Source organism: Schistocerca piceifrons, chromosome 3, assembly GCF_021461385.2.
Source record: "Schistocerca piceifrons isolate TAMUIC-IGC-003096 chromosome 3, iqSchPice1.1, whole genome shotgun sequence".
In the NCBI taxonomy this organism is placed as follows: Eukaryota; Metazoa; Arthropoda; class Insecta; order Orthoptera; family Acrididae; genus Schistocerca; species Schistocerca piceifrons.
The window spans coordinates 263,695,664-263,718,310 of record NC_060140.1 but is presented as its reverse complement, the minus strand read 5'-3'; the positions used below and the strand labels follow the sequence as shown (position 1 = coordinate 263,718,310).

At 47.3% G+C, this 22,647-nt stretch overlaps 21 non-coding genes across 21 annotated transcripts; 7 read left to right on the top strand and 14 right to left on the bottom strand.

The window, feature by feature from the left end:
- Positions 1 to 2,331: 2,331 nt before the first annotated feature.
- On the bottom strand, positions 2,332 to 2,403 carry Trnaw-cca. Its single transcript has one exon. It is a non-coding gene; the product is annotated as a tRNA-Trp (tRNA).
- A 118-nt stretch (positions 2,404 to 2,521) lies between these two features.
- On the top strand, positions 2,522 to 2,593 carry Trnaa-cgc. The gene has a single exon. It is a non-coding gene; the product is annotated as a tRNA-Ala (tRNA).
- A 276-nt stretch (positions 2,594 to 2,869) lies between these two features.
- Positions 2,870 to 2,941, bottom strand: Trnac-gca. Its single transcript has one exon. It is a non-coding gene; the product is annotated as a tRNA-Cys (tRNA).
- Positions 2,942 to 3,260: 319 nt separating this feature from the next.
- On the bottom strand, positions 3,261 to 3,332 carry Trnaw-cca. The gene has a single exon. It is a non-coding gene; the product is annotated as a tRNA-Trp (tRNA).
- A 118-nt stretch (positions 3,333 to 3,450) lies between these two features.
- Positions 3,451 to 3,522, top strand: Trnaa-cgc. The gene has a single exon. It is a non-coding gene; the product is annotated as a tRNA-Ala (tRNA).
- Positions 3,523 to 3,799: 277 nt separating this feature from the next.
- Trnac-gca lies at positions 3,800 to 3,871 on the bottom strand. The gene has a single exon. It is a non-coding gene; the product is annotated as a tRNA-Cys (tRNA).
- A 319-nt stretch (positions 3,872 to 4,190) lies between these two features.
- Positions 4,191 to 4,262, bottom strand: Trnaw-cca. The gene has a single exon. It is a non-coding gene; the product is annotated as a tRNA-Trp (tRNA).
- A 118-nt stretch (positions 4,263 to 4,380) lies between these two features.
- Trnaa-cgc lies at positions 4,381 to 4,452 on the top strand. The gene has a single exon. It is a non-coding gene; the product is annotated as a tRNA-Ala (tRNA).
- Positions 4,453 to 4,728: 276 nt separating this feature from the next.
- Trnac-gca lies at positions 4,729 to 4,800 on the bottom strand. Its single transcript has one exon. It is a non-coding gene; the product is annotated as a tRNA-Cys (tRNA).
- Positions 4,801 to 5,119: 319 nt separating this feature from the next.
- On the bottom strand, positions 5,120 to 5,191 carry Trnaw-cca. Its single transcript has one exon. It is a non-coding gene; the product is annotated as a tRNA-Trp (tRNA).
- Positions 5,192 to 5,309: 118 nt separating this feature from the next.
- Trnaa-cgc lies at positions 5,310 to 5,381 on the top strand. Its single transcript has one exon. It is a non-coding gene; the product is annotated as a tRNA-Ala (tRNA).
- Positions 5,382 to 5,657: 276 nt separating this feature from the next.
- Positions 5,658 to 5,729, bottom strand: Trnac-gca. The gene has a single exon. It is a non-coding gene; the product is annotated as a tRNA-Cys (tRNA).
- Positions 5,730 to 6,048: 319 nt separating this feature from the next.
- Positions 6,049 to 6,120, bottom strand: Trnaw-cca. Its single transcript has one exon. It is a non-coding gene; the product is annotated as a tRNA-Trp (tRNA).
- Positions 6,121 to 6,238: 118 nt separating this feature from the next.
- On the top strand, positions 6,239 to 6,310 carry Trnaa-cgc. The gene has a single exon. It is a non-coding gene; the product is annotated as a tRNA-Ala (tRNA).
- Positions 6,311 to 12,285: 5,975 nt separating this feature from the next.
- Positions 12,286 to 12,357, bottom strand: Trnaw-cca. The gene has a single exon. It is a non-coding gene; the product is annotated as a tRNA-Trp (tRNA).
- A 118-nt stretch (positions 12,358 to 12,475) lies between these two features.
- On the top strand, positions 12,476 to 12,547 carry Trnaa-cgc. Its single transcript has one exon. It is a non-coding gene; the product is annotated as a tRNA-Ala (tRNA).
- Positions 12,548 to 12,823: 276 nt separating this feature from the next.
- On the bottom strand, positions 12,824 to 12,895 carry Trnac-gca. Its single transcript has one exon. It is a non-coding gene; the product is annotated as a tRNA-Cys (tRNA).
- A 319-nt stretch (positions 12,896 to 13,214) lies between these two features.
- Positions 13,215 to 13,286, bottom strand: Trnaw-cca. Its single transcript has one exon. It is a non-coding gene; the product is annotated as a tRNA-Trp (tRNA).
- Positions 13,287 to 13,404: 118 nt separating this feature from the next.
- Positions 13,405 to 13,476, top strand: Trnaa-cgc. The gene has a single exon. It is a non-coding gene; the product is annotated as a tRNA-Ala (tRNA).
- Positions 13,477 to 17,165: 3,689 nt separating this feature from the next.
- Trnac-gca lies at positions 17,166 to 17,237 on the bottom strand. Its single transcript has one exon. It is a non-coding gene; the product is annotated as a tRNA-Cys (tRNA).
- Positions 17,238 to 17,556: 319 nt separating this feature from the next.
- Trnaw-cca lies at positions 17,557 to 17,628 on the bottom strand. Its single transcript has one exon. It is a non-coding gene; the product is annotated as a tRNA-Trp (tRNA).
- Between the last annotated feature and the right edge of the window lie 5,019 nt (positions 17,629 to 22,647).

Sequence of the window (22,647 nt, the reverse complement as noted above, 5' to 3'; positions counted from 1 at the left end):
GGCATACAAAACAACGAGGCGGAGATCAAAAAGACGACAACCAATCCCACGGCCAGAGTCAAGGAATTCAATGTCAGTAATAGGAATGCCCTCTCGAAAGAAAAGAGCAGTTCCTGTTGAATATTCCGGCGCGACATTAAAAGCAGTTTGAAATCCAGGTAGAGAGAGATCAGAAAACAACACTTCCTGCAAAAACACTACGTCCGCACAGGCGTCGTAAATAAACTGCCGCAAAGAGGCAATGCGAACGTCGGACTCAATACGGTTAACATTTAAGGTAAGAAAGGTGTATGCTTGAACCATAGACAGAAAAGCGAGAAAACAAATCACCTACACCGACGCACCAGCGTCACAGTCCATACCAGGGGTGACGGAGGCATCCGAGGGAGGGGGACTGCTACCCCGTTCCGCGGATCCCTTACGTTTCGGTTTTTTACGAACAGCATTAACGTTCTGCTGAACGCGTAACTTGCGTCGGCTGACGGGCAAGGAAGCTTCAGCCGCCGGTGACGTAGGAGGGTCAAGTTCTGTATCCGACACCACCCGCGCCGGTCCACATGCGGGATCCGGGGTCGCGGCGGAAACATCCGACGAAACGGAATGGTCAACACCTGCACTAGCTTCCGGCAAACATGGACTGCACGGAGGCGAAACGTGAGCAGGAAGGTCCGAGGCCGCAGAGTTGGAAGGAAGCGGAGCAGCTCCGCTGGCAGAGGTATGGGGCAGCGAAGCAGGAAGTTGTCGCGGCTCCACTTGTTGTGTCATCGAAGTCGGTTTGGTAGACGGCGCCAACAGGCCCGACCGACGACCCGACTCGAGAGAAGCTGCGTCGGAGGCCGGAGGGGGGCCAGCAGCCGCCACCGGAACCGCTACCTCAGGAGGGCAGGGAGCAGCTACAGTACACAGTGGCTCGGAGGATGCCGGTCGCTCGGACTGGGGCATCTCAGGGAGATCCTCATCCGTACTATTTCCATCGTGTGGGCGACGCCTCTTATTATTCAAAAGTGGCACACCCACCTGAGGGACAGACGGAACAACATCAGATTTAGCACGCAAAGGAGGAAATTCTGTGTCAGGGGTGCGCAAAACCTGTGGCGGGGCGCTACTACCACTGGACTGTGCTACACCAAGAGCAGAACCACCTGCAACGAGGTCAGCGACCGTTAACTTGCGACGCTGTTCGAGAGAATTTTTTAAAACAAAAACCCTCCGCGGACAGTCAGTACGCACGTGACCACTTTCATTGCACAAAAAACAGGTGCCAACCTGACCACTATATGTTACATGGACACGATATCCACCGATCTGCAGGTGAGATGGAATATTCTGCTTAATGTGCATTTCGACTGAACGAATACCACTGTAACATTGCAGGCGATGTTGGCTTGACCAGCGTTCAAGGCGAATGCTCTTTACATCACCATACTTTTGTAGACCCTCCTTAAGATAGACATTATCCACCTCCGGTGGAAGGTTGTAAACACGAACATTGGTATACGTGATGGAAGCATTGGAAAGCAGAACGGTACTTACAGAATCATCCCGATGCCGAAAGAGAACTTGATGACCATATTTAGAAAGAATTTTATCAACCTGAAGTGGGTCCATGAACTTAACAAAGAAAACATACAGTTCGGTATCAAAATAAGCAGTGTGCACCTGATCCGAATGAACACCAACGGTATCTACCAACCAATCATGAATCTCAAGGGAACTAGGTTGCACATTGCGGGTTGACTTGTCGAAAGTAAAACTAACTGTAGCCTGACGAGGAATAACCTGGGACGACATTTTCAAAATAGGCGGTCGAAACCGCTACACACAACACACTGAAATAAGGACAGAAAGTAACACAAGGTACGAAACAACGACGGAGAAACACTCACAGAAGTTGCAACACAACACGTAAACAACGATAGTCCACTATACGTAACGCTACGGCGGAGCGGAAGACTAGGCACGTCCACACTGCACGGCGTCTAAAGCGGAACTGGCGACTGAGCTATACCCCCTTTCACGATCTTTGCGTTCCCATAACTTAAGGAAAAATATTATACTCTGCCTGGCTAAAGACGTCTAATCGAGCAAAATATTGCGTAATCATTATCTCTCAGTTATATATTAGCGTTAAACGATATAAATATCAAAAATACTAGACACTTCGCGCCTGGAGAAAGTGCGAGTCGGCGCCTTCACCTTAATGTCAGAACGCGAAAATTGCACTAGTAGCTTTTTTTCAAGCAAGTTCTGTTCGTCCGTTCTCCGTAATCGTTTGGTATCTGATTAAACTGACATACTCGCCTATGGCTTTCGTAAACGAAAATTTCATTGTGACCCCGACGTGATTTGAACACGCAACCTTCTGATCTGGAGTCAGACGCGCTACCGTTGCGCCACGGAGTCGACGCTGCTTAGGTCTTGTCATGAATAGGTTCCTCGAACACTTACTGTACCGTTCAAACCTAAGAAATAATGACAGTAGGATCCACGAGACACTCGTCCCGGATGTACTTGCTCTGGCGGGGGTGTAACTCAGTGGTAGAGTGTCTGCTTCGCATGCAGAAAGTCCTGGGTTCAAATCCCAGCTCCTCCAATTTTTGTTTCTCCGTGCAGCAGTACATGAAAACTTTTGCCTATCACCATATTCTACAAAATTCAGTGTACAAGATTCTTCCCCCAAGCAAGTGGATTTCGTACAGTTCGACCTCATGGCGGGAGGACGATGACCTGCAAGACCCTGGGCTGCGATCCCCCCCCATTGAAATGTTGCTCCAAAGCCTTCGGTATGGCGTGCAGGGTGCATCTCAAACATGTATTTGCAACTCACCGCGACAATCGTCATTTGTTTTTTCGAGATACTGAAAAATGAAGGGGGCACCCGGGATTGAACCGGGGACCTCTCGATCTGCAGTCGTATGCTCTACGACTGAGCTATACCCCCTTTCACGATCTTTGCGTTCCCATAACTTAAGGAAAAATATTATACTCTGCCTGGCTAAAGACGTCTAATCGAGCAAAATATTGCGTAATCATTATCTCTCAGTTATATATTAGCGTTAAACGATATAAATATCAAAAATACTAGACACTTCGCGCCTGGAGAAAGTGCGAGTCGGCGCCTTCACCTTAATGTCAGAACGCGAAAATTGCACTAGTAGCTTTTTTTCAAGCAAGTTCTGTTCGTCCGTTCTCCGTAATCGTTTGGTATCTGATTAAACTGACATACTCGCCTATGGCTTTCGTAAACGAAAATTTCATTGTGACCCCGACGTGATTTGAACACGCAACCTTCTGATCTGGAGTCAGACGCGCTACCGTTGCGCCACGGAGTCGACGCTGCTTAGGTCTTGTCATGAATAGGTTCCTCGAACACTTACTGTACCGTTCAAACCTAAGAAATAATGACAGTAGGATCCACGAGACACTCGTCCCGGATGTACTTGCTCTGCCGGGGGTGTAACTCAGTGGTAGAGTGTCTGCTTCGCATGCAGAAAGTCCTGGGTTCAAATCCCAGCTCCTCCAATTTTTGTTTCTCCGTGCAGCAGTACATGAAAACTTTTGCCTATCACCATATTCTACAAAATTCAGTGTACAAGATTCTTCACCCAAGCAAGTGGATTTCGTACAGTTCGACCTCATGGCGGGAGGACGATGACCTGCAAGACCCTGGGCTGCGATCCCCCCCCCATTGAAATGTTGCTCCAAAGCCTTCGGTATGGCGTGCAGGGTGCATCTCAAACATGTATTTGCAACTCACCGCGACAATCGTCGTTTGTTTTTTCGAGATACTGAAAAATGAAGGGGGCACCCGGGATTGAACCGGGGACCTCTCGATCTGCAGTCGAATGCTCTACGACTGAGCTATACCCCCTTTCACGATCTTTGCGTTCCCATAACTTAAGGAAAAATATTATACTCTGCCTGGCTAAAGACGTCTAATCGAGCAAAATATTGCGTAATCATTATCTCTCAGTTATATATTAGCGTTAAACGATATAAATATCAAAAATACTAGACACTTCGCGCCTGGAGAAAGTGCGAGTCGGCGCCTTCACCTTAATGTCAGAACGCGAAAATTGCACTAGTAGCTTTTTTTCAAGCAAGTTCTGTTCGTCCGTTCTCCGTAATCGTTTGGTATCTGATTAAACTGACATACTCGCCTATGGCTTTCGTAAACGAAAATTTCATTGTGACCCCGACGTGATTTGAACACGCAACCTTCTGATCTGGAGTCAGACGCGCTACCGTTGCGCCACGGAGTCGACGCTGCTTAGGTCTTGTCATGAATAGGTTCCTCGAACACTTACTGTACCGTTCAAACCTAAGAAATAATGACAGTAGGATCCACGAGACACTCGTCCCGGATGTACTTGCTCTGCCGGGGGTGTAACTCAGTGGTAGAGTGTCTGCTTCGCATGCAGAAAGTCCTGGGTTCAAATCCCAGCTCCTCCAATTTTTGTTTCTCCGTGCAGCAGTACATGAAAACTTTTGCCTATCACCATATTCTACAAAATTCAGTGTACAAGATTCTTCCCCCAAGCAAGTGGATTTCGTACAGTTCGACCTCATGGCGGGAGGACGATGACCTGCAAGACCCTGGGCTGCGATCCCCCCCCATTGAAATGTTGCTCCAAAGCCTTCGGTATGGCGTGCAGGGTGCATCTCAAACATGTATTTGCAACTCACCGCGACAATCGTCATTTGTTTTTTCGAGATACTGAAAAATGAAGGGGGCACCCGGGATTGAACCGGGGACCTCTCGATCTGCAGTCGAATGCTCTACGACTGAGCTATACCCCCTTTCACGATCTTTGCGTTCCCATAACTTAAGGAAAAATATTATACTCTGCCTGGCTAAAGACGTCTAATCGAGCAAAATATTGCGTAATCATTATCTCTCAGTTATATATTAGCGTTAAACGATATAAATATCAAAAATACTAGACACTTCGCGCCTGGAGAAAGTGCGAGTCGGCGCCTTCACCTTAATGTCAGAACGCGAAAATTGCACTAGTAGCTTTTTTTCAAGCAAGTTCTGTTCGTCCGTTCTCCGTAATCGTTTGGTATCTGATTAAACTGACATACTCGCCCATGGCTTTCGTAAACGAAAATTTCATTGTGACCCCGACGTGATTTGAACACGCAACCTTCTGATCTGGAGTCAGACGCGCTACCGTTGCGCCACGGAGTCGACGCTGCTTAGGTCTTGTCATGAATAGGTTCCTCGAACACTTACTGTACCGTTCAAACCTAAGAAATAATGACAGTAGGATCCACGAGACTCTCGTCCCGGATGTACTTGCTCTGGCGGGGGTGTAACTCAGTGGTAGAGTGTCTGCTTCGCATGCAGAAAGTCCTGGGTTCAAATCCCAGCTCCTCCAATTTTTGTTTCTCCGTGCAGCAGTACATGAAAACTTTTGCCTATCACCATATTCTACAAAATTCAGTGTACAAGATTCTTCCCCCAAGCAAGTGGATTTCGTACAGTTCGACCTCATGGCGGGAGGACGATGACCTGCAAGACCCTGGGCTGCGATCCCCCCCCATTGAAATGTTGCTCCAAAGCCTTCGGTATGGCGTGCAGGGTGCATCTCAAACATGTATTTGCAACTCACCGCGACAATCGTCATTTGTTTTTTCGAGATACTGAAAAATGAAGGGGGCACCCGGGATTGAACCGGGGACCTCTCGATCTGCAGTCGAATGCTCTACGACTGAGCTATACCCCCTTTCACGATCTTTGCGTTCCCATAACTTAAGGAAAAATATTATACTCTGCCTGGCTAAAGACGTCTAATCGAGCAAAATATTGCGTAATCATTATCTCTCAGTTATATATTAGCGTTAAACGATATAAATATCAAAAATACTAGACACTTCGCGCCTGGAGAAAGTGCGAGTCGGCGCCTTCACCTTAATGTCAGAACGCGAAAATTGCACTAGTAGCTTTTTTTCAAGCAAGTTCTGTTCGTCCGTTCTCCGTAATCGTTTGGTATCTGATTAAACTGACATACTCGCCTATGGCTTTCGTAAACGAAAATTTCATTGTGACCCCGACGTGATTTGAACACGCAACCTTCTGATCTGGAGTCAGACGCGCTACCGTTGCGCCACGGAGTCGACGCTGCTTATGTCTTGCCATGAATAGGTTCCTCGAACACTTACTGTACCGTTCAAACCTAAGAAATAATGACAGTAGGATCCACGAGACACTCGTCCCGGATGTACTTGCTCTGGCGGGGGTGTAACTCAGTGGTAGAGTGTCTGCTTCGCATGCAGAAAGTCCTGGGTTCAAATCCCAGCTCCTCCAATTTTTGTTTCTCCGTGCAGCAGTACATGAAAACTTTTGCCTATCACCATATTCTACAAAATTCAGTGTACAAGATTCTTCCCCCAAGCAAGTGGATTTCGTACAGTTCGACCTCATGGCGGGAGGACGATGACCTGCAAGACCCTGGGCTGCGATCCCCCCCCATTGAAATGTTGCTCCAAAGCCTTCGGTATGGCGTGCAGGGTGCATCTCAAACATGTATTTGCAACTCACCGCGACAATCGTCATTTGTTTTTTCGAGATACTGAAAAATGAAGGGGGCACCCGGGATTGAACCGGGGACCTCTCGATCTGCAGTCGAATGCTCTACGACTTTTTTTTTTTTTTTTTTTTTTTAAACTTACTACAACAGAAACGCGCTTTTCCGGTACCGGGAATCGAACCCGGGCCTCCTGGGTGAGAGCCAGGTATCCTAGCCACTTTTTTTTTTTTTTTTTTTTTTTTTTTTACAGTACTGAAATTAAAATCCTAAAACATGACTATATAATGTAGACTGCTGACTGAAATAAAGATTAAAACACGAAAACTTCAATCCTGGTGTAGAGAAGAAACATATATAACGGCGGGAAATCCAGAAACAGTATAAAAGAAAATGGCTCACACAGGTGACCTTAGCCAACACCCTCTCTTTCAAATGTCAGGCTAAGCATATTGGCAAAATCATCTCGGAGGCCTGGCAATCGCAAGCGCTGCCAGTAAGCAGTAAGCATGTACTGCCGAAACGCTAGGTGTCCATCCTCTTCATGACAACTGTTGACAAAATGTACGAAATGGCCAATCAACCACATGACGGTATGGAGCTTCGTCCGCGGAAAAAAGGAAGAATCGGGCCGGACGATGATGTCAATAGTATAAGCGGCTTCAGCAGACCTAGTGACAAAAGCAAGTTGTTTCCTGAGCCAACGCCAATTAGCAAGGTGCCCACAGCAGGTGAATCGATGTTCAAGGGTATCCAGGAGACCACACCGAGTACAGGTGTCCGTGTCAGAAAGACCAATACGGTGCAGTCGTACATTGGTGGGAACCAAATTATTTATTACCCTATACCACGTGGACGCCACGGCCATAGAGTGGATCGGCAGACTAACGTTCTTCCAGACGTTCCTCCAGGACACAGATGGAGACGCCAGTTCTATTGGATTGGGACCGGCCAGCCCCTCCCAGCGGGCAATCAAGCCCTTGGTCGTTGGCACCGGTCGCCGCAAGAAGACGTCACCGAGGTAACTCACCGCAATGTAAAATTCCCGAATGTGTTTCAACTTAAAATTTAGGCGTCCGACATCGACAGGTGGAGCAAGGCTCGCCGGACGCACAACAGTAAAAAGCCTCGATGTAATTGAAGTCACTTCTTGCGTAACAATTAGAGTCGTTCGGCGGACGTACAAAGCAGACGCCTTGCGAGTAATGTCAGAGAGGCCCAAGCCTCCGGAGAGACGCGGTTTCGTCATTACCTCGTAACGTAACTTGAATAGATGGCCCTTCCATATAAACCTGCTAGACAATTGGCGCAACCTTTTCGCCACCATCATGGGAAGTGGGAACAGCTGAGCAACATAATAAGCTTTACATAGAACGTAGGTGTCTAAAATTCTGACTTTTTGCAAAATGGTAGCAGAGCGCTGCTCATGGACCATCAGAGCCCCCTGTATCTTCTCGGTGACAGATTTCCAATTGAGAGCCGCCATTTTTAGAGGACACCGATCAATGATAATCCCCAAGGACGTATGGCGATCGACAAAAGTGGCCCAAGGGACGTCAGCATCGCGAAATCCTCGAATATCAAGGAACTTACATTTACCCTGATTGAGACGCGCTCCAGAGACACGACAGTATGCATCAACCGCCCCTTTCAACAACGGGATATCATCACGTTGACGGAGGAGAACAACGACATCATCCGCATATGCCTTAACAGAGAGCTTCCCACCAGAGAGGGACATACCCTGAAGCTTGAGAGCAATAGTCCGAAGCAGCGGTTCCAGGGACAATACGAATAAAGACATAGAGAGCGGACTACCCTGAGGCACTCCGCGGCGGATAGCAATGGGCGGCGTCAGCTGCCCATTGACTGACACCCGAGCTGTTATTCCCCTATACAAATTGCCAAGAACACCACGTGATGAAGCGTTAAAACCTATTGTACCTAAAACATGATCTAAAAACACATGACTGACGTGATCAAAAGCCTTATAAAAATCAAGGAAGGCAAAGGCACAATGTACGTTTGTAACCGCCGCAACCGAGACAACATCCCGATATTCGGCTACTGGTGTCAGAATAGATCTATCATGAAAACAACATTGATGTGCACCAATCACACCCCGAAGCAGAGAAGACAACCGGCTATTGAGCGCTCTAGCAGCTGTCTTATAGTCAAAATTCAGCAATGTGAGCGGACGAAGATTGGCAGCAGATAAACGACCAGAGGACTTCGGGATTAAAACAATTTTCCCTACTTTAAAATCGGCAGGCACATCCATCCCCCTGACAATCTCATTTAAAATCTGCGTAAAAATGCCACCCAAAAGAGGCCAAAAACGGAGATAAAATTCTTTAGGCAGGCCGTCTGGACCCGGCGATTTACTGGACGGAGAGCGAGCAATAAAATCGAAAACATCATCTACCTGGAACTCCCGGAGAAATTCGCCGTTCGCGTCAGGCGCGATCGTCGCAGTTAGATCCCCAAAGACATCATCCGAAAGAGACTCACCAGAATCATCGGCAGAATATAGACTAGTGTAATACTGATGAAGAGCACGAACCATTTCCTCCTGTGCAATAAGCTGTCGCCCATCATCCACCGTAAGAGAAGAGATGAAGGAGCGACGACGACGAGTCTGATGCCGTAGCAGGTGGTACAAGGATGTCGGTTCACCTTCAACAAGAGAGTGAGGTTTCGACTTAACTCGCAGACCATCCATCTGTCGTCGTTTAAGGCTCAAGAGCTTGGCCATAACACGACGAACATCATGGATCCGCAGTGGAGAGGTACCCGCCGCGTCATATAGTTCACGCAGGACAGAGTAGTAATATTCATACGTGTTCTTAAAATCACGCGTCCTAGCAGCACAGTAGAAAATCAAAGTCTGACGAATCTTGGGCTTGGCAAACGCAGTCCACCAAACCAGCAAGGAGGGGTATCGCGGGACAGAGCGAAGACATCGCTCCCACACGCCACTTATAACATCATCCATAGCACTGTCGGCAAGGTGGGAAACATTTAACATCCACTGGGAACGATAAAGTTTTGCAGGTTGGCGACTAAGATTTACAGTTGCAGTAAAAGCACAATGGTCAGAAAAACTAGTAGGAATAACATCGACAGAAAGAATTTTATCACATAAAAAATCAGATAAATAGAATCTGTCGAGTCTACTGCATGAGGACGCGGTAAAAAACGTATATTTCACCAGGGTTGGATATTTGTGTTCCCAAACATCACGCAGATGCATCGTACGAACTAAGTCATGTAAATCACGGCAATAATTAAAATTGGGGGACTGGTCTGCAGGGCGTAAAACACAATTAAAATCGCCTCCGAGCAGGAGACTCCGAGGACTCTGGCGCAAAAGATAAATAAGCTCTTCTTTATAAAAGCGCGATCGAGCCACAGTGTGACCCGAACCAGAGGGGGCATACAAAACAACGAGGCGGAGATCAAAAAGACGACAACCAATCCCACGGCCAGAGTCAAGGAATTCAATGTCAGTAATAGGAATGCCCTCTCGAAAGAAAAGAGCAGTTCCTGTTGAATATTCCGGCGCGACATTAAAAACAGTTTGAAATCCAGGTAGAGAGAGATCAGAAAACAACACTTCCTGCAAAAACACTACGTCCGCACAGGCGTCGTAAATAAACTGCCGCAAAGAGGCAATGCGAACGTCGGACTCAATACGGTTAACATTTAAGGTAAGAAAGGTGTATGCTTGAACCATAGAGAGAAAAGCGAGAAAACAAATCACCTACACCGACGCACCAGCGTCACAGTCCATAGCAGGGGTGACAGAGGCATCCGAGGGAGGGGGACTGCTACCCCGTTCCACGGATCCCTTACGTTTCGGTTTTTTACGAACAGCATTAACGTTCGGCTGAACGCGTAACTTGCGTCGGCTGACAGGCAAGGAAACTTCAGCCGCCGGTGACGTAGGAGGGTCAAGTTCTGTATCCGACACCACCCGCGCCGGTCCACATGCGGGATCCGGGGTCGCGGGGGAAACATCCGACAAAACGGAATGGTCAACACCTGCACTAGCTTCCGGCAAACATGGACTGCACGGAGGCGAAACGTGAGCAGGAAGGTCCGAGGCCGCAGAGTTGGAAGGAAGCGGAGCAGCTCCGCTGGCAGAGGTATGGGGCAGCGAAGCAGGAAGTTGTCGCGGCTCCACTTGTTGTGACATCGAAGTCGGTTCGGAAGACGGCGCCAACAGGCCCGACCGACGACCCGACTCGAGAGAAGCTGCGTCGGAGGCCGGAGGGGCGCCAGCAGCCGCCACCGGAACCGCTACCTCAGGAGGGCAGGGAGCAGCTACAGTACACAGTGGCTCGGAGGATGCCGGTCGCTCGGACTGGGGCATCTCAGGGAGATCCTCATCCGTACTATTTCCATCGTGTGGGCGACGCCTCTTATTATTCAAAAGTGGCACACCCACCTGAGGGACAGACGGAACAACATCAGATTTAGCACGCAAAGGAGGAAATTCTGTATCAGGGGTGCGCAAAACCTGTGAAGGGGCGCTACTACCACTGGACTCTGCTACACCAAGAGCAGAACCACCTGCAACGAGGTCAGCGACCGTTAACTTGCGACGCTGTTCGAGAGAATTTTTTAAAACAAAAACTCTCCGCGGACAGTCGGTACGCACGTGACCACTTTCATTGCACAAAAAACAGGTGCCCACCTGACCACTATATGTTACATGGACACGATATCCACCGATCTGCAGGTGAGATGGAATATTCTGCTTAACGTGCATTTCGACTGAACGAATACCACTGTAACATTGCAGGCGATGTTGGCTTGACCAGCGTTCAAGGCGAATGCTCTTTACATCACCATACTTCTGTAGACCCTCCTTAAGATAGACATTATCCACCTCCGGTGGAAGGTTGTAAACACGAACATTGGTATACGTGATGGAAGCATTGGAAAGCAGCACGGTACTTACAGAATCATCCCGATGCCGAAAGAGAACTTGATGACCATATTTAGAAAGAATTTTATCAACCTGAAGTGGGTCCATAAACTTAACAAAGAAAACATACAGTTCGGTATCAAAATAAGCAGTGTGCACCTGATCCGAATGAACACCAAAGGTATCTACCAACCAATCATGAATCTCAAGAGAACTAGGTTGCACATGGCGGGTTGACTTGTCAAAAGCAAAACTAACTGTAGCCTGACGAGGAATAACCTGGGACGATATTTTCAAAATATGCGGTCGAAACCGCTACACAAAAAACACTGAAATAAGGACAGAAAGTAACACAAGGTACGAAACAACGACGCAGAAACACTCACAGAAGTTGCAACACAACACGTAAACAAAAACGATAGTCCACTATACGTAACGCTACGGCGGAGCGGAAGACTAGGCACGTCCACACTGCACGGCGTCTAAAGCGGAACTATACCCCCTTTCACGATCTTTGCGTTCCCGTAACTTAAGGAAAAATATTATACTCTGCCTGGCTAAAGACGTCTAATCGAGCAAAATATTGCGTAATCATTATCTCTCAGTTATATATTAGCGTTAAACGATATAAATATCAAAAATACTAGACACTTCGCGCCTGGAGAAAGTGCGAGTCGGCGCCTTCACCTTAATGTCAGAACGCGAAAATTGCACTAGTAGCTTTTTTTCAAGCAAGTTCTGTTCGTCCGTTCTCCGTAATCGTTTGGTATCTGATTAAACTGACATACTCGCCTATGGCTTTCGTAAACGAAAATTTCATTGTGACCCCGACGTGATTTGAACACGCAACCTTCTGATCTGGAGTCAGACGCGCTACCGTTGCGCCACGGAGTCGACGCTGCTTAGGTCTTGTCATGAATAGGTTCCTCGAACACTTACTGTACCGTTCAAACCTAAGAAATAATGACAGTAGGATCCACGAGACACTCGTCCCGGATGTACTTGCTCTGGCGGGGGTGTAACTCAGTGGTAGAGTGTCTGCTTCGCATGCAGAAAGTCCTGGGTTCAAATCCCAGCTCCTCCAATTTTTGTTTCTCCGTGCAGCAGTACATGAAAACTTTTGCCTATCACCATATTCTACAAAATTCAGTGTACAAGATTCTTCCCCCAAGCAAGTGGATTTCGTACAGTTCGACCTCATGGCGGGAGGACGATGACCTGCAAGACCCTGGGCTGCGATCCCCCCCCATTGAAATGTTGCTCCAAAGCCTTCGGTATGGCGTGCAGGGTGCATCTCAAACATGTATTTGCAACTCACCGCGACAATCGTCATTTGTTTTTTCGAGATACTGAAAAATGAAGGGGGCACCCGGGATTGAACCGGGGACCTCTCGATCTGCAGTCGAATGCTCTACGACTGAGCTATACCCCCTTTCACGATCTTTGCGTTCCCATAACTTAAGGAAAAATATTATACTCTGCCTGGCTAAAGACGTCTAATCGAGCAAAATATTGCGTAATCATTATCTCTCAGCTATATATTAGCGTTAAACGATATAAATATCAAAAATACTAGACACTTCGCGCCTGGAGAAAGTGCGAGTCGGCGCCTTCACCTTAATGTCAGAACGCGAAAATTGCACTAGTAGCTTTTTTTCAAGCAAGTTCTGTTCGTCCGTTCTCCGTAATCGTTTGGTATCTGATTAAACTGACATACTCGCCTATGGCTTTCGTAAACGAAAATTTCATTGTGACCCCGACGTGATTTGAACACGCAACCTTCTGATCTGGAGTCAGACGCGCTACCGTTGCGCCACGGAGTCGACGCTGCTTAGGTCTTGTCATGAATAGGTTCCTCGAACACTTACTGTACCGTTCAAACCTAAGAAATAATGACGGTAGGATCCACGAGACACTCGTCCCGGATGTACTTGCTCTGGCGGGGGTGTAACTCAGTGGTAGAGTGTCTGCTTCGCATGCAGAAAGTCCTGGGTTCAAATCCCAGCTCCTCCAATTTTTGTTTCTCCGTGCAGCAGTACATGAAAACTTTTGCCTATCACCATATTCTACAAAATTCAGTGTACAAGATTCTTCCCCCAAGCAAGTGGATTTCGTACAGTTCGACCTCATGGCGGGAGGACGATGACCTGCAAGACCCTGGGCTGCGATCCCCCCCCATTGAAATGTTGCTCCAAAGCCTTCGGTATGGCGTGCAGGGTGCATCTCAAACATGTATTTGCAACTCACCGCGACAATCGTCATTTGTTTTTTCGAGATACTGAAAAATGAAGGGGGCACCCGGGATTGAACCGGGGACCTCTCGATCTGCAGTCGAATGCTCTACGACTTTTTTTTTTTTTTTTTTTTTTTTGGCGCTCTAGCAGCTGTCTTATAGTCAAAATTCAGCAATGTGAGCGGACGAAGATTGGCAGCAGATAAACGACCAGAGGACTTCGGGATTAAAACAATTTTCCCTACTTTAAAATCGGCAGGCACATCCATCCCCCTGACAATCTCATTTAAAATCTGCGTAAAAATGCCACCCAAAAGAGGCCAAAAACGGAGATAAAATTCTTTAGGCAGGCCGTCTGGACCCGGCGATTTACTGGACGGAGAGCGAGCAATAAAATCGAAAACATCATCTACCTGGAACTCCCGGAGAAATTCGCCGTTCGCGTCAGGCGCGATCGTCGCAGTTAGATCCCCAAAGACATCATCCGAAAGAGACTCACCAGAATCATCGGCAGAATATAGACTAGTGTAATACTGATGAAGAGCACGAACCATTTCCTCCTGTGCAATAAGCTGTCGCCCATCATCCACCGTAAGAGAAGAGATGAAGGAGCGACGACGACGAGTCTGATGCCGTAGCAGGTGGTACAAGGATGTCAGTTCACCTTCAACAAGAGAGTGAGGTTTCGACTTAACTCGCAGACCATCCATCTGCCGTCGTTTAAGGCTCAAGAGCTTGGCTTTAACACGACGAACATCATGGATCCGCAGTGGAGAGGTACCCGCCGCGTCATATAGTTCACGCAGGACAGAGTAGTAATATTCATACGTGTTCTTAAAATCACGCGTCCTAGCAGCACAGTAGAAAATCAAAGTCTGACGAATCTTGGGCTTGGCAAACGCAGTCCACCAAATCAGCAAGGAGGGGTATCGCGGGACAGAGCAAAGACATCGCTCCCACACGCCACTTATAACATCATCCATAGCACTGTCGGCAAGGTGGGAAACATTTAACATCCACTGGGAACGATAAAGTTTTGCAGGTTGGCGACTAAGATTTACAGTTGCAGTAAAAGCACAATGGTCAGAAAAACTAGTAGGAATAACATCGACAGAAAGAATTTTAGCACATAAAAAATCAGATAAATAGAATCTGTCGAGTCTACTGCATGAGGACGCGGTAAAAAACGTATATTTCACCAGGGTTGGATATTTGTGTTCCCAAACATCACGCAGATGCATCGTACGAACTAAGTCATGTAAATCACGGCAATAATTAAAATTGGGGGACTGGTCTGCAGGGCGTAAAACACAATTAAAATCGCCTCCGAGCAGGAGACTCCGAGGACTCTGGCGCAAAAGATAAATAAGCTCTTCTTTATAAAAGCGCGATCGAGCCACAGTGTGACCCGATCCAGAGGGGGCATACAAAACAACGAGGCGGAGATCAAAAAGACGACAACCAATCCCACGGCCAGAGTCAAGGAATTCAATGTCAGTAATAGGAATGCCCTCTCGAAAGAAAAGAGCAGTTCCTGTTGAATATTCCGGCGCGACATTAAAAACAGTTTGAAATCCAGGTAGAGAGAGATCAGAAAACAACACTTCCTGCAAAAACACTACGTCCGCACAGGCGTCGTAAATAAACTGCCGCAAAGAGGCAATGCGAACGTCGGACTCAATACGGTTAACATTTAAGGTAAGAAAGGTGTATGCTTGAACCATAGAGAGAAAAGCGAGAAAACAAATCACCTACACCGACGCACCAGCGTCACAGTCCATAGCAGGGGTGACAGAGGCATCCGAGGGAGGGGGACTGCTACCCCGTTCCGCAGATCCCTTACGTTTCGGTTTTTTATGAACAGCATTAACGTTCGGCTGAACGCGTAACTTGCGTCGGCTGACGGGCAAGGAAACTTCAGCCGCCGGTGACGTAGGAGGGTCAAGTTCTGTATCCGACACCACCCGCGCCGGTCCACATGCGGGATCCGGGGTCGCGGTGGAAACATCCGACAAAACGGAATGGTCAACACCTGCACTAGCTTCCGGCAAACATGGACTGCACGGAGGCGAAACGTGAGCAGGAAGGTCCGAGGCCGCAGAGTTGGAAGGAAGCGGAGCAGCTCCGCTGGCAGAGGTATGGGGCAGCGAAGCAGGAAGTTGTCGCGGCTCCACTTGTTGTGACATCGAAATCGGTTCGGAAGACGGCGCCAACAGGCCCGACCGACGACCCGACTCGAGAGAAGCTGCGTCGGAGGCCGGAGGGGGGCCAGCAGCCGCCACCGGAACCGCTACCTCAGGAGGGCAGGGAGCAGCTACAGTACACAGTGGCTCGGAGGATGCCGGTCGCTCGGACTGGGGCATCTCAGGGAGATCCTCATCCGTACTATTTCCATCGTGTGGGCGACGCCTCTTATTATTCAAAAGTGGCACACCCACCTGAGGGACAGACGGAACAACATCAGATTTAGCACGCAAAGGAGGAAATTCTGTATCAGGGGTGCGCAAAACCTGTGGCGGGGCGCTACTACCACTGGACTGTGCTACACCAAGAGCAGAACCACCTGCAACGAGGTCAGCGACCGTTAACTTGCGACGCTGTTCGAGAGAATTTTTTAAAACAAAAACTCTCCGCGGACAGTCGGTACGCACAAAAAACAGGTGCCAACCTGACCACTATATGTTACATGGACACGATATCCACCGATCTGCAGGTGAGATGGAATATTCTGCTTAACGTGCATTTCGACTGAACGAATACCACTGTAACATTGCAGGCGATGTTGGCTTGACCAGCGTTCAAGGCGAATGCTCTTTACATCACCATACTTCTGTAGACCCTCCTTAAGATAGACATTATCCACCTCCGGTGGAAGGTTGTAAACACGAACATTGGTATACGTGATGGAAGCATTGGAAAGCAGCACGGTACTTACAGAATCATCCCGATGCCGAAAGAGAACTTGATGACCATATTTAGAAAGAATTTTATCAACCTGAAGTGGGTCCATAAACTTAACAAAGAAAACATACACTTCGGTATCAAAATAAGCAGTGTGCACCTGATCCGAATGAACACCAAAGGTATCAACCAACCAATCATGAATCTCAAGAGAACTAGGTTGCACATGGCGGGTTGACTTGTCAAAAGCAAAACTAACTGTAGCCTGACGAGGAATAACCTGGGACGACATTTTCAAAATATGCGGTCGAAACCGCTACACAAAAAACACTGAAATAAGGACAGAAAGTAACACAAGGTACGAAACAACGACGCAGAAACACTCACAGAAGTTGCAACACAACACGTAAACAAAAACGATAGTCCACTATACGTAACGCTACGGCGGAGCGGAAGACTAGGCACGTCCACACTGCACGGCGTCTAAAGCGGAACTGCGCATCTCAAACATGTATTTGCAACTCACCGCGACAATCGTCATTTGTTTTTTCGAGATACTGAGAAATGAAGGGGGCACCCGGGATTGAACCGGGGACCTCTCGATCTGCAGTCGAATGCTCTACGACTGAGCTATACCCCCTTTCACGATCTTTGCGTTCCCATAACTTAAGGAAAAATATTATACTCTGCCTGGCTAAAGACGTCTAATCGAGCAAAATATTGCGTAATCATTATCTCTCAGTTATATATTAGCGTTAAACGATATAAATATCAAAAATACTAGACACTTCGCGCCTGGAGAAAGTGCGAGTCGGCGCCTTCACCTTAATGTCAGAACGCGAAAATTGCACTAGTAGCTTTTTTTCAAGCAAGTTCTGTTCGTCCGTTCTCCGTAATCGTTTAGTATCTGATTAAACTGACATACTCGCCTATGGCTTTCGTAAACGAAAATTTCATTGTGACCCCGACGTGATTTGAACACGCAACCTTCTGATCTGGAGTCAGACGCGCTACCGTTGCGCCACGGAGTCGACGCTGCTTAGGTCTTGTCATGAATAGGTTCCTCGAACACTTACTGTACCGTTCAAACCTAAGAAATAATGACAGTAGGATCCACGAGACACTCGTCCCGGATGTACTTGCTCTGGCGGGGGTGTAACTCACAAGTTCCGCTTGCGACGCCGTGCAGGTCGCACGTGTTGTGCCTTCGCTCCGCAATAGCGTGTGCAAGCCGTGACTGCTTTCGTTGTTTACGTTGTTTGCTAGATTTGCTGTCTTGTGTTTCCGTCACTTCACTTCGCTTTTAGTGTTTTGTGTCGTTCTGTGTTAGCGGTCTCGACCGTTTAATAAGTGGATATGTCGTCCAGGTTGTTCCCAAGGAAATGTACTCTGCGTTTCGAATTGGACAAGTCTACACGTCATGTTCAACCGAGTTCCATGGAAGTTCACGATTTCATAGTGGATGTCATTGGTATTACGTCTGACCAGGTTCATACTGCCTATTACGACACCGATCTCTACTGTTTCTTCGTCAAGTTGTTAAACCCTGTGTTACTGGAGAGGATTCTGTTAAAACATGGTAGCAGAGCTGAGTTCCGTCATCGTGACGCCTCGGTGAGTACTGTTCTCATATCCAATGCTGATGTGGAATATAAAAATGTCCGTGTGTACAACCTGCCGCCGGAAGTTGAAAACTGTTATTTACGTGAGATTTTGACGAAGTATGGGGAGGTCAAGCAAATCCGTAACGAACGTTGGTCTAGTCAACATCGGTTACAGTGTTTTAGTGGCGTCCGGTCAGTCGAAATGCACGTCAAGCAAGATATCCCCTCCCATCTTATTGTTTGTGGGTATAAAGTGCATGTCACGTACAGTGGGCAACCAGGCACATGCTTTATTTGTAACGAAACTGGCCACTTGCGTATGAACTGCCCTAAACGTGTCTTTGTTCTCAAAAGTACTTTGGAACAGCGTAGAAAATTGACATTGGCCGATCTTGTTAGGGAGGCACCAATCACAGACATCGAACGCCCTAGTGATAGTGAAATATTGCCCCCGGAGCCTGGTTTGCCTGTTGCCGACTTTCCACCCTTTCCTTCAAAACCGGTTACAGATCCGGCTGCTTCCAAATCTGACGTGCAGCTGCTGAGCCACAAACGGCGACGAACGTGTGATGATGATAGTCCGGACGAGGATCTCCAGGAATTAGAACATGATGTCCCGAAAGAGATGCCGGTTACGGTTACTAACTCAAGTTTTTCTGAACCGTCGCACGCAGCTGTCGACGTTGCGGCTATTGACGTCATTCCGAGTGACGTACAGGCAGCTTTGGCATCACAACAGCCGAGCCCGCCGCCTGAAGTCGCGACGTCACCACAGGACGAATCACAACAAGCACGTGCTCCCGATAAGCATAACGGGGAAGGCAGTATTTGTGTACAAACTGAAGGAAGTCAAAGTCCGTCTACAAACAAACACGAAGTTCGTGCTAGAGACAACAAACAACCTTGTCCACCTACTGCGTCAGATCTTTCTGCAGATCAGATGGCTGAGGCGTCACATCACGTTATGGACTGCGAAGTCACTCAGGACCCTCCCACACCTCCGTCTGCCGATGTGTTCCCTAGCAGAACACGTAGTAGGACCAAAGTTCAACCGAACGTCAATGCAGTACGGAAGAAAAACAAACCCAACGACACCCAAGTGACTGTTCGTGATCCTCCCGACAATGCAGACCATTCCGAAGTTTCTATGCCCTTGTAATGCGACCAGTGTTGTTTAGTGACCCTTTCCGTACCTCACTGTACTAATGGCACAAGCGTACAAATTCGTCTCCCTGAACATAAATAAGATTCGATCTGATCTCAAAATTGCGGCCCTACAGCAGTTTCTATACGAATCTGACGCTGATATTGTGTTGTTACAGGAAGTTACTGTTTTGAATCTCTTCATCTCTGGTTTTAAAACCATATCAAACGTTGCTCCTGAGGAAAGTACAGGTACCGCACTTTTAATACGGGAAGGTATTCCAGTTGGGGAGATCGAGTTTTTAGATTCCGGTCGAGGAGTGGGCTGTAAAATTTTTGATGTCACCCTTGTTAACTTATATGCCCCGTCAGGCAACAGCAACAAATTCGAACGGTCACGTTTTTATAAGGAGGATGTTACGTATCTGTTGCGGGGAAGTCCTCAAAACCTGATAATAGGAGGTGACTTTAACTGTGTTCTACGTAAAAACGATCAGTCCCCTAATTTTAACTACTGTAAAGAACTGCACGAACTCGTTAAGAATATTAAGCTGAAAGATGCTTGGGAACTGAAGTATCCTACTTTAGTTAAATTCACTTTTTTCACCGTTACTTCATGCAGCCGTCTGGATAGAATTTATCTCTCGGACTGCATCAGTGACCGACTCCTAGCGGTTGACGTAATCCCGGCTAGTTTTACCGACCATTGCGCTGTTGCGGCAACAGTTCACTTAAATCGACAGCCTACCAAATTATTTCGTTCCCCGTGGATGTTAAACATATCGCATCTGGCGGACGCTGAATTATTTGACGTTATCAGACATGTGTGGGAAACTTGTTTGCGTTCCATCACTTTTTATCCGACTAAAGCGATGTGGTGGACCACTGTTGCCAAACCAAAGCTTCGAAAAAGTCTCATTTATTATAGTGCTCAGAAAGCACGCGCCTGCAAGAAGACCTTTGAGTTTTACTACACTGTGTTGCGACAACTGTATGATTCATCCACTGCGACCAACACTACCTTTCCATCAATTCAACGTGTCAAGGCTAAACTTGTCAGCTTGAAGCGTCAACAATTGGAAGGTCTGAAAGTTAAATCCAAACCTAAATCTGTTTTAGCCGACGAAATGACATCTATGTCCCATTTATTCAAGCATTTATCACGCCGCCGCCGGGCTTTCATTGATGTTTTGGAAAGAGATAATGGGGAATTACTCTCTACTCAAGCGGCCATTATTAGTGAAATTCACCAACATTTCCAACGACTGTATTCCAGTGAGATTGTCAATGAACCTGCTGTCAGTGCGGTGGTCAATGTTTTTGATAGGGCGATTAGTCCTGCTGACAATGTCGACTTTTTATCGGATTTCACTCCCGAGGAAGTTTTAGCCTTGATCTCCACGTCGCCTTCCTTTAAATCGCCTGGTCCTGATGGTTTGCCCAAGGAATTTTATACCAAATTCTGGAATGTCCTTGGTGGTACTTTTACTGAAATTGTTAATGAAGTCATGAGTGGTGGTCCTCTTCCTGCCGACTTCAAAGTGGGTAGAATTGTTTTAGTCCCGAAGAGAACTGGTCACAAGCGAGTTGATTATCTCCGTCCAATCACATTATTGAACTTTGATTATAAAACGATTGCCCGAGCGATTAATAGCAGAATGACCCCCATCCTTGGGAAAGTTATTCATTCACATCAGTCTTGCCTTCCAGGGAGAACCATTATGACTCCGGTTGCAGAGTACAGAGACGTTATTTCAGTAGCGGCCGTAACCAACATCAAATGTGCTTTCCTTTTTCTTGACTTTTGCAAAGCTTTTGACCGCGTTAGTCATCACTATTTAGAACGCATCCTGCAACGAATTGGACTCGAAGAACGAGCTGTGGCAGTCATTCGGAATATGATAACCGGCATTACTGCTAGGATCACAGTTAACGGTCAGCTGACACAAGCTGTTAGCATACGACGCGGTGTACCGCAAGGCAGTCCGTTGTCGATGTCGCTCTTTGTTTTGTCGCTCGAGCCATTTCTGAAGCGATTGTGTATCACATTAACTGGCCTTTCTGTCTTAGGGAGCAATCTTACAGTGAGGGCTTACGCCGATGATGTTGCTGTTATCCTACGTCATGAGTCTGAAGTGGCCCAATTGCGGGCTGAGATTGATACTTACAGCACTGCTTCTGGGGCGAAACTCAGTGAGGGTAAATGTAAGGTTCTACGCTTACGGGGCTTCGAATCTCTTGCTATACCGTGGGCGCAGATCGTCGAACAACATGTTGCTCTGGGTATCATCATCGATAGGTGTCCCTTACGTATGGCAGCTAAAAACTGGAAACTTACTGCCAATCGAATACAGGGAGCTATAGTGGAAAACACATGGCGATCGACAAATATCCTCCAGAAGATCAGGATTTTGAATACATACATACTCTGTAAAGCTTATTATGTCGCTCAGGTGTTCCCTCTTCCCAAAATGCAAGCCCATAAGATCATGCGTTTGTCCAGCAGGTTTGTGTGGCTCGGTCATATTTTTAAGTTAACCTATACCACACTGTCTAAGTCAGTGCAAGCTGGGGGCCTGCAACTCAATGATATCCGTCGAAAGGCGACAGCACTCTATATAAAACGAACAACTGTGATAATTACCACGATGCCCCATACTATCACATCGAAGCTGTTTCGCATTGTTCGCCCTAAATGTATGAAACCGCCTATTGACATCGGGAAACTCAACTTTCAATTGCAACATGTCGGTGTTTATTACCTCGAAATTAGTTACTTAGGTGACAGTGTTTTCACAAGTCCTTGTCTCACGACAGTGTTCTTACTTGCTCAGTGGCAGAAGTACGAAGCTCCAACTACAATTGAAGTGCACTACCCAAGAATCGTCTGGACGGCAGTGTGGACCAATATTACTCTAAAAATTCATTCCTCCGATGTGATTTCCGCCTGGTATAAAGTTGTCCACAATCTTGTTCCAACCAACGAAAAACTCAACCGCATTGGCTTAAGTGCTACTGACAACTGCCTCAAATGTGGATTCGTTGACACTCTGAGGCACAGGTTTACTTGCTGCGGGCATCAGTTCAACTGGCATTGGGTGCGGAAACGATTGGCGCTGCTCACACGTAGCACTGAAAGTCTTTATACAACTGATATCCTCCTGTGGCCTGATACACGGTATTACCCCAAAACGAAAAACAATACTGTTATGTGGATGCTGGGTCATTTTGTCACTTACGTCATCACTAACCACGGAGAAGACAATATTACTGCCTTTACTGCTTATATGGAAACGGCATATT